The following is a 7765-nucleotide window of genomic DNA, read 5'->3' on the forward strand; positions in this document are numbered from 1 at the left end:
AATATATAATTAATTATTTAAATTAAATATATTATATATATTATATTAAATTATGTCGACAAACAAAATTACAAAAAAATATGTGAGCTGGATCTGACGGCCATGCGATCGCATGGCAAATAGGCATAAAACCCATGCGATCGCATGGGCATCAGAATCAGGCCACACCTATAAAAGCTCGAGCATTTTGGTCTCTGTCTTACACACATACATATCATACTCCATATTTATATTATTATTATTATTATTAAGATTAATATTATTATTAATCTTATTATTATTAATATTATTAATTAGTATTATACATAAAATACTACGACGAGGTTATGAGTGTGTCACTTTCAAAATGGTTTTAAGAGCAGGATAGAGCTAAGGAAATTATGGGTTATTACTAAGGAGGTTATGGGTATTGTTCGAGGGTTATGCTCGTAAAGTCAAACCTAGTAATTATCATCTCCGTTACATCTACGTACTGTCCTACAATATTAAGTCTCAATATTGATACGTAAGCACTCATATTTTATCTTTTATATATTAATAGTGTATCCATGTCTAGTGCTCGAATATATATTTATACATGCTTGTATGCTAAATTTCGTCGCTAAACAGTTTATAATGAATCACGAATTAAATACATATATTACTGGTAAAAGGTATATGATATACATGTTTTTGGAAAGCTGGCGAAAAATCAATAATTTTTCATTTAGATATCGAATAGTTTCGATGAACGGATTAAAAGATATGATCAACTGAATTATGATTAACGTTAATTGAAATTGCTTTTGAATTTACAATTAAGATTTAAACAACTTGTTTACGAGATTGATAAATTGGATTTTTGAACATTACCAATCGAGTAAATGAATCCTTATATAAGGTACGTCTCGTTTTGTTAAACAACTGTCAAAATTGACTTTTTGAAACGACTTTGGATAACTTTTGTATGTCGATATCGAGCATTAGGATTGTTATACACTATGACCTGACCTAGCTTGATAGACATTTATTGACCAACATATGTTCTCTAGGTTGAGATCTACGATTATTTGGTAATCCGAGTTTAATCACATTTTGGTGAACGACTTTATATGCTGCTAAGGTGAGTTTCATTTGCTCCCTTTTTAATTGCTTTTGCAATATATATGTTTGGGCTGAGAATACATGCACTTTATTTTAAACACAATGGATACAAGTACATACTAAATTCTACACTGAGTTTGAACCGAAAATCCCTTAGCTTTGGTAACTAGTAACTGCCAATTATAAGAACTGGTGGGCGCGAGTAGTAGTATATGGATCCATAGGGCTTGATATCCCCGTCCGAGCTAGAGCACTAGCCTTTTAACGGACGTATGCTAATTGAGAAGCGTACACGTTGGTTTGCGTGTATTATTAAGATGATTATACAAAGGGTATAAGTTATATACGTTAAGTTTAGTTACCAGGGTGCTCAATTTCGTAGAATATTTTGATAAACGTTTCTGGATGAAACAACTGAAATCTTGTTATCCCTTTTTATATGCAGATTATGCGAAACACTAAAACTATGAACTCACCAACCTTTGTGTTGACACTTGTTAGCATGTTTATTCTCAGGTTCCCTAGAAGTCTTCCGCTGCTTGCTTATATGATAGACAAGCTATGTGCATGGAATCTTACATGGCATATTTTTCAAGAAAACGTTGCATTCACCAATTCATCACCATGTACCTTATTTAGACTGCATTGTCAACGGAAGTACTATTGTAAACTATTATATAAGGTGATTGTTTATATGTAGAAATCATCAGATGTCGAAAACCTTTGATTTAATATTCATTTATGGTGTGCCTTTTCAAAAGAATGCAATGTTTATAAAACGTATCATATAGAGGTCAAATACCTCGCAATGAAATCAATGAATGACGTATTCGGCCAAATGGATTTGGAGCGATCGTCACAGTAAGACATTCGAAGAACGTTCCAAGAATGCCTTGGTTTATAAAAGGCTTTCGTTCGAAAGATGGGGGATATCACATTGGGAAATCCATAAGTTACGATGTGTTTACTTTGACGCATATATTGCGGGGAACCCAAATGCTATTTTACGCAATGGGTTAAGAAATTATTTTGACTCAATATATCCAAATATTGGACTTCGTGATTTAGAAAAAGCGGCTAACATGCAACATAAAGAAGCATGTTATGCTTACGGATTAGTAATGTTCGCTTCTCACCAAAGTGAGAACAAGAACATCGAGCTACAACTATTAAACAAAATGTTCCCACAAGTGACGGAGTCGGTAATTGGGGTAAGAAATGAGGTTTTTAGATTGTTACGGGACTGTTGGACATTACGTAACCCTCGTCCCTTTGACAACGTTACAACACGCTGTCTTATCAACGGCCATAACGGTTATGTTCCACAAGACCACGGATGGGAAGTAATCCTAGTAAAACCAGAATGCATGACTTGTTTCTGGACGTATGAATTACGTGTCTTTATTGCCTTTGCTGAACGACTTGTGTACTAGCTAGAATTATCTTCACAACCATCTTGTATCAAATTTATTGTGTGCTATATTTCATGCTATATGTAAAATAAGTGGTATTGTAAGTTTGTAAAATATTGTGTAAAAGTTTGAACGCGAAATATTATTATAATCAGTTTTTCATATAGAATTGTAGTAGTTGAATTGTATATTAGCTACTAAGTATGAACTTAACATGTAGGTACTACCCGAATTTAAACTTATAAAACGCTAATATGAAGAAAAAGCTTTTATAAATGAGTTCATATTATGCTACGAAATACTATTAACTACTCTTAATATTCTGTATGATTAACTTGTTCCATTTGACTATTTTGAAGGAAATGGCACCGACTACTCGACACACCGTGAATATGAATGAAGAGGAATTCCGTACTTTTCTAGCTTCAAACATAGCCGCAGTACAGGCTGCGCTATATACCAACAATAACCTTGGATCTAGCAGTACAGGAAATCGTGTAGGATGCACCTACAAAGAATTCACTGCCTGCAAACCTTAGGAATTTGATGGAACCGAAGGACCGATCGGATTGAAACGGTGGACCGAGAAGGTCGAATCGGTGTTTGCCATAAGTAAGTGTACTGAAGAGGACAAAGTGAAGTACGCTACGCATACCTTCACAGGTTCTGCGTTAACATGGTGGAATACCGTGGTCAGTATTCAAGCACTTGATGAACGAGAAGTACCGTCCCAGAACAATGGTCAATAAGCTCAAGACAGAACTTAGAGGGTTACGAACCCAAGGATTTGATATTACCACGTACGAAAGACGATTCACATAATTGTGCCTATTGTGTCCGGGAGCATTCGAAGATGAGGAAGAGAAGATCGACGCGTTTGTGAAAGGATTACCGGAAAGAATCCAAGAAGATATAAGTTCACACGAGCCCGCCTCCATACAACAGGCATGTAGAATGGCTCACAAACTAGTGAACCAGATTGAAGAAAGAATTAAAGAACAAACTGCTAAAGAGGCCAATGTGAAGCAAGTCAAAAGAAAGTGGGAGGAAAATGGTGATAAGAATCACCAATATAACAACAACAGCAATTACAACAATAATCGCAACAATTATCCCAATAATCGCAACATCAATCGCAACTACAACAAACGGCCCAACAACAACAACAACAACAATAACAACAACAACAGCAACTACAACAATCATCCCAACAACAATAATAACCGCAACAACAACAACAATCAGAAGCAGCTATGCCAAAGGTGTGAAAAGTATCACTCGGGGTTCTGCACCAAATTTTGCAACAAGTGTAAAAGAAATGGTCATAGCGCGGTGAAGTGTGAGGTCTACGGACCAGGGGTTAATAGAACGAAAGGAAAAAATGGTGTCAGAACGAGTAATGGCGGAGCAAGTAGTGTCGGAGCAAGTTATGCCAATGTAGTTTGTTATAAATGTGGAAAACCGGGCCACATTATTAGAAATTGCCCGAACCAGGAGAACACGAATGGACAAGGCCGCGGAAGAGTTTTCAATATTAATACGGCAGAGGCACAGGAAGACCCGAAGCTTGTTACGGGTATGTTTCTTATTGATAATAAATCTGCTTACGTTTTATTTGATTCGGGTGCGGATAGAAGCTATATGAGTAGAGATTTTTGTGCTAAATTAAGTTGTCCATTGACGCCTTTGGATAGTAAATTTTTACTCGAATTAGCAAATGGAAAATTAATTTCAGCAGATAATATATGTCGGAATCGAGAAATTAAACTGGTTAGCGAAACATTTAAGATTGATTTGATACCAGTAGAGTTAGGGAGTTTTGATGTGATAATCGGTATGGACTGGTTAAAAGAAGTGAAAGCAGAGATCGTTTGTTACAAAAATGCAATTCGCATTATACGAGAAAAAGGAAAACCCTTAATGGTGTACGGAGAAAAGGGCAACAGAAGCTACATCTTATTAGTAATTTGAAGGCACAAAAACTAATAAGAAAAGGTTGCTATGCTGTTCTAGCACACGTCGAGAAAGTACAAACTGAAGAAAAGAGCATCAATGATGTTCCCATTGCAAAAGAATTTCCCGATGTATTTCCGAAAGAATTACCGGGATTACCCCCACATCGACCCGTTGAATATCAAATAGATCTTGTACCAGGAGCTACACCAATAGCTCGTGCTCCTTACAGACTCGCACCCAGCGAGATGAAAGAACTGCAAAGCCAATTACAAGAACTTTTAGAGCGTGGTTTCATTCGACCAAGCACATCACCGTGGGGAGCTCCTGTTTTGTTTGTCAAGAAGAAAGATGGTACATTCAGGTTGTGTATCGACTACCGAGAGTTGAATAAACTTACCATCAAGAACCGCTACCCACTACCAAGAATCGACGACTTATTTGATCAACTACAAGGCTCGTCTGTTTATTCAAAGATTGACTTACGTTCCGGGTATCATCAAATGCGGGTGAAAGAAGATGATATTCCAAAGACTGCTTTCAGAACACGTTACGGTCATTACGAGTTTATGGTCATGCCGTTTGGTTTAACTAATGCACCAGCTGTGTTCATGGACCTTATGAACCGAGTGTGTGGACCATACCTTGACAAGTTTGTCATTGTTTTCATTGATGACATACTTATTTACTCAAAGAATGACCAAGAACACGGTGAACATTTGAGAAAGGTGTTAGAAGTATTGAGGAAGGAAGAATTGTACGCTAAGTTTCAAAGTGTGCATTTTGGTTGGAAGAAGTTCAATTCCTCGGTCACATAGTGAACAAAGAAGGTATTAAGGTGGATCCGGCAAAGATAGAAACTGTTGAAAAGTGGGAAACCCCGAAAACTCCGAAACACATACGCCAGTTTTTAGGACTAGCTAGTTACTACAGAAGGTTCATCCAAGACTTTTCCAGAATAGCAAAACCCTTGACTGCATTAACGCATAAAGGGAAGAAATTTGAATGGAATGATAAACAAGAGAAAGCGTTTCAGTTATTGAAGAAAAAGCTAACTACGGCACCTATATTGTCATTGCCTGAAGGGAATGATGATTTTGTGATTTATTGTGACGCATCAAAGCAAGGTCTCGGTTGTGTATTAATGCAACGAACGAAGGTGATTGCTTATGCGTCTAGACAATTAAAGATTCATGAACAAAATTATACGACGCATGATTTGGATTTAGGCATGGTTGTTTTTGCATTAAAGACTTGGAGGCACTACTTATATGGGGTCAAAAGTATTATATATACCGACCACAAAAGTCTTCAACACATATTTAATTAGAAACAACTGAATATGAGGCAGCGTAGGTGGATTGAATTATTGAATGATTACGACTTTGAGATTCGTTACCACCCGGGAAAGGCAAATGTGGTAGTCGATGCCTTGAGCAGGAAGGACAGAGAACCCATTCGAGTAAAATCTATGAATATAATGATTCATAATAACCTTACTACTCAAATAAAGGAGGCGCAACAAGGAGTTTTAAAAGATGGAAATTTAAAGGATGAAATACCCAAAGGATCGGAGAAGCATCTTAATATTCGGGAAGACGGAACCCGGTATAGGGCTGAAAGGATTTGGGTACCAGAATTTGGAGATATGAGAGAAATGGTACTTAGAGAAGCTCATAAAACCAGATACTCAATACATCCTGGAACGGGGAAGATGTACAAGGATCTCAAGAAACATTTTTGGTGGCCGGGTATGAAAGCCGATGTTGCTAAATACGTAGGAGAATGTTTGACGTGTTCTAAGGTCAAAGCTGAGCATCAGCAACCATCAGGTCTACTTCAACAACCCGAAATCCCGGAATGGAAATGGGAAAACATTACCATGGATTTCATCACTAAATTGCCAAGGACTGCAAGTGGTTTTGATACTATTTGGGTAATAGTTGATCGTCTCACCAAATCAGCACACTTCCTGCCAATAAGAGAAGATGACAAGATGGAGAAGTTAGCACGACTGTATTTGAAGGAAGTCGTCTCGAGACATGGAATACCAATCTCTATTATCTCTGATAGGGATGGCAGATTTATTTCAAGATTCTGGCAGACATTACAGCAAGCATTAGGAACTCGTCTAGACATGAGTACTGCCTATCATCCACAAACTGATGGGCAGAGTGAAAGGACGATACAAATGCTTAAAGACATGCTACGAGCATGTGTTATTGATTTCGGAAACAGTTGGGATCGACATCTACCGTTAGCAGAATTTTTCTACAACAACAGCTACCATTCAAGCATTGAGATGGCGCCGTTTGAAGCACTTTATGGTAGAAAGTGCAGGTCTCCGATTTGTTGGAGTGAAGTGGGGGATAGACAGATTACGGGTCCGGAGATTATACAAGAAACTACCGAGAAGATCATCCAAATTCAACAACGGTTGAAAACCGCCCAAAGTCGACAAAAGAGCTACGCTGACATTAAAAGAAAAGATATAGAATTTGAAATTGGAGAGATGATCATGCTTAAAGTTGCACCTTGGAAAGGCGTTGTTCGATTTGGTAAACGAGGGAAATTAAATCCAAGGTATATTGGACCATTCAAGATTATTGATCGTGTCGGACCAGTAGGTTACCGACTTGAGTTACCTCAACAACTCGCGACTGTACATAACACTTTCCACGTCTCAAATTTGAAGAAATGTTTTGCTAAAGAAGATCTCACTATTCCGTTAGATGAAATCCAAATCAACGAAAAACTTCAATTCATCGAAGAACCCGTCGAAATAATGGATCGTGAGGTTAAAAGACTTAAGCAAAACAAGATACCAATTGTTAAGGTTCGATGGAATACTCGTAGAGGACCCGAGTTCACCTGGGAGCGTGAAGATCAGATGAAGAATAAATACCCGCATCTATTTCCAGAAGATTCGTCAACACCTTCAACAGCTTAAAATTTCGGGACGAAATTTATTTAACGGGTAGGTACTGTAGTGACCCGAACTTTTCCATGTTTATATATATTAATTGAGATTGATATTTACATGATTAAATGTTTCCAACATGTTAAGCAATCAAACTTGTTAAGACTTGATTAATTGAAATATGTTTCATATAGACAATTGACCACCCAAGTTGACCGGTGATTCACGAACGTTAAAACTTGTAAAAACTATATGATGACATATATATGGATATATATATAGTTAACATGATACTATTATAAGTAAACATATCATAAAGTATATTAACAATGAACTACATATGTAAAAACAAGACTACTAACTTAATGATTTTTAAACGAGACATATATGTAACGAT

Source organism: Rutidosis leptorrhynchoides, chromosome 8, assembly GCF_046630445.1.
Source record: "Rutidosis leptorrhynchoides isolate AG116_Rl617_1_P2 chromosome 8, CSIRO_AGI_Rlap_v1, whole genome shotgun sequence".
NCBI classification, from domain to species: Eukaryota; Viridiplantae; Streptophyta; class Magnoliopsida; order Asterales; family Asteraceae; genus Rutidosis; species Rutidosis leptorrhynchoides.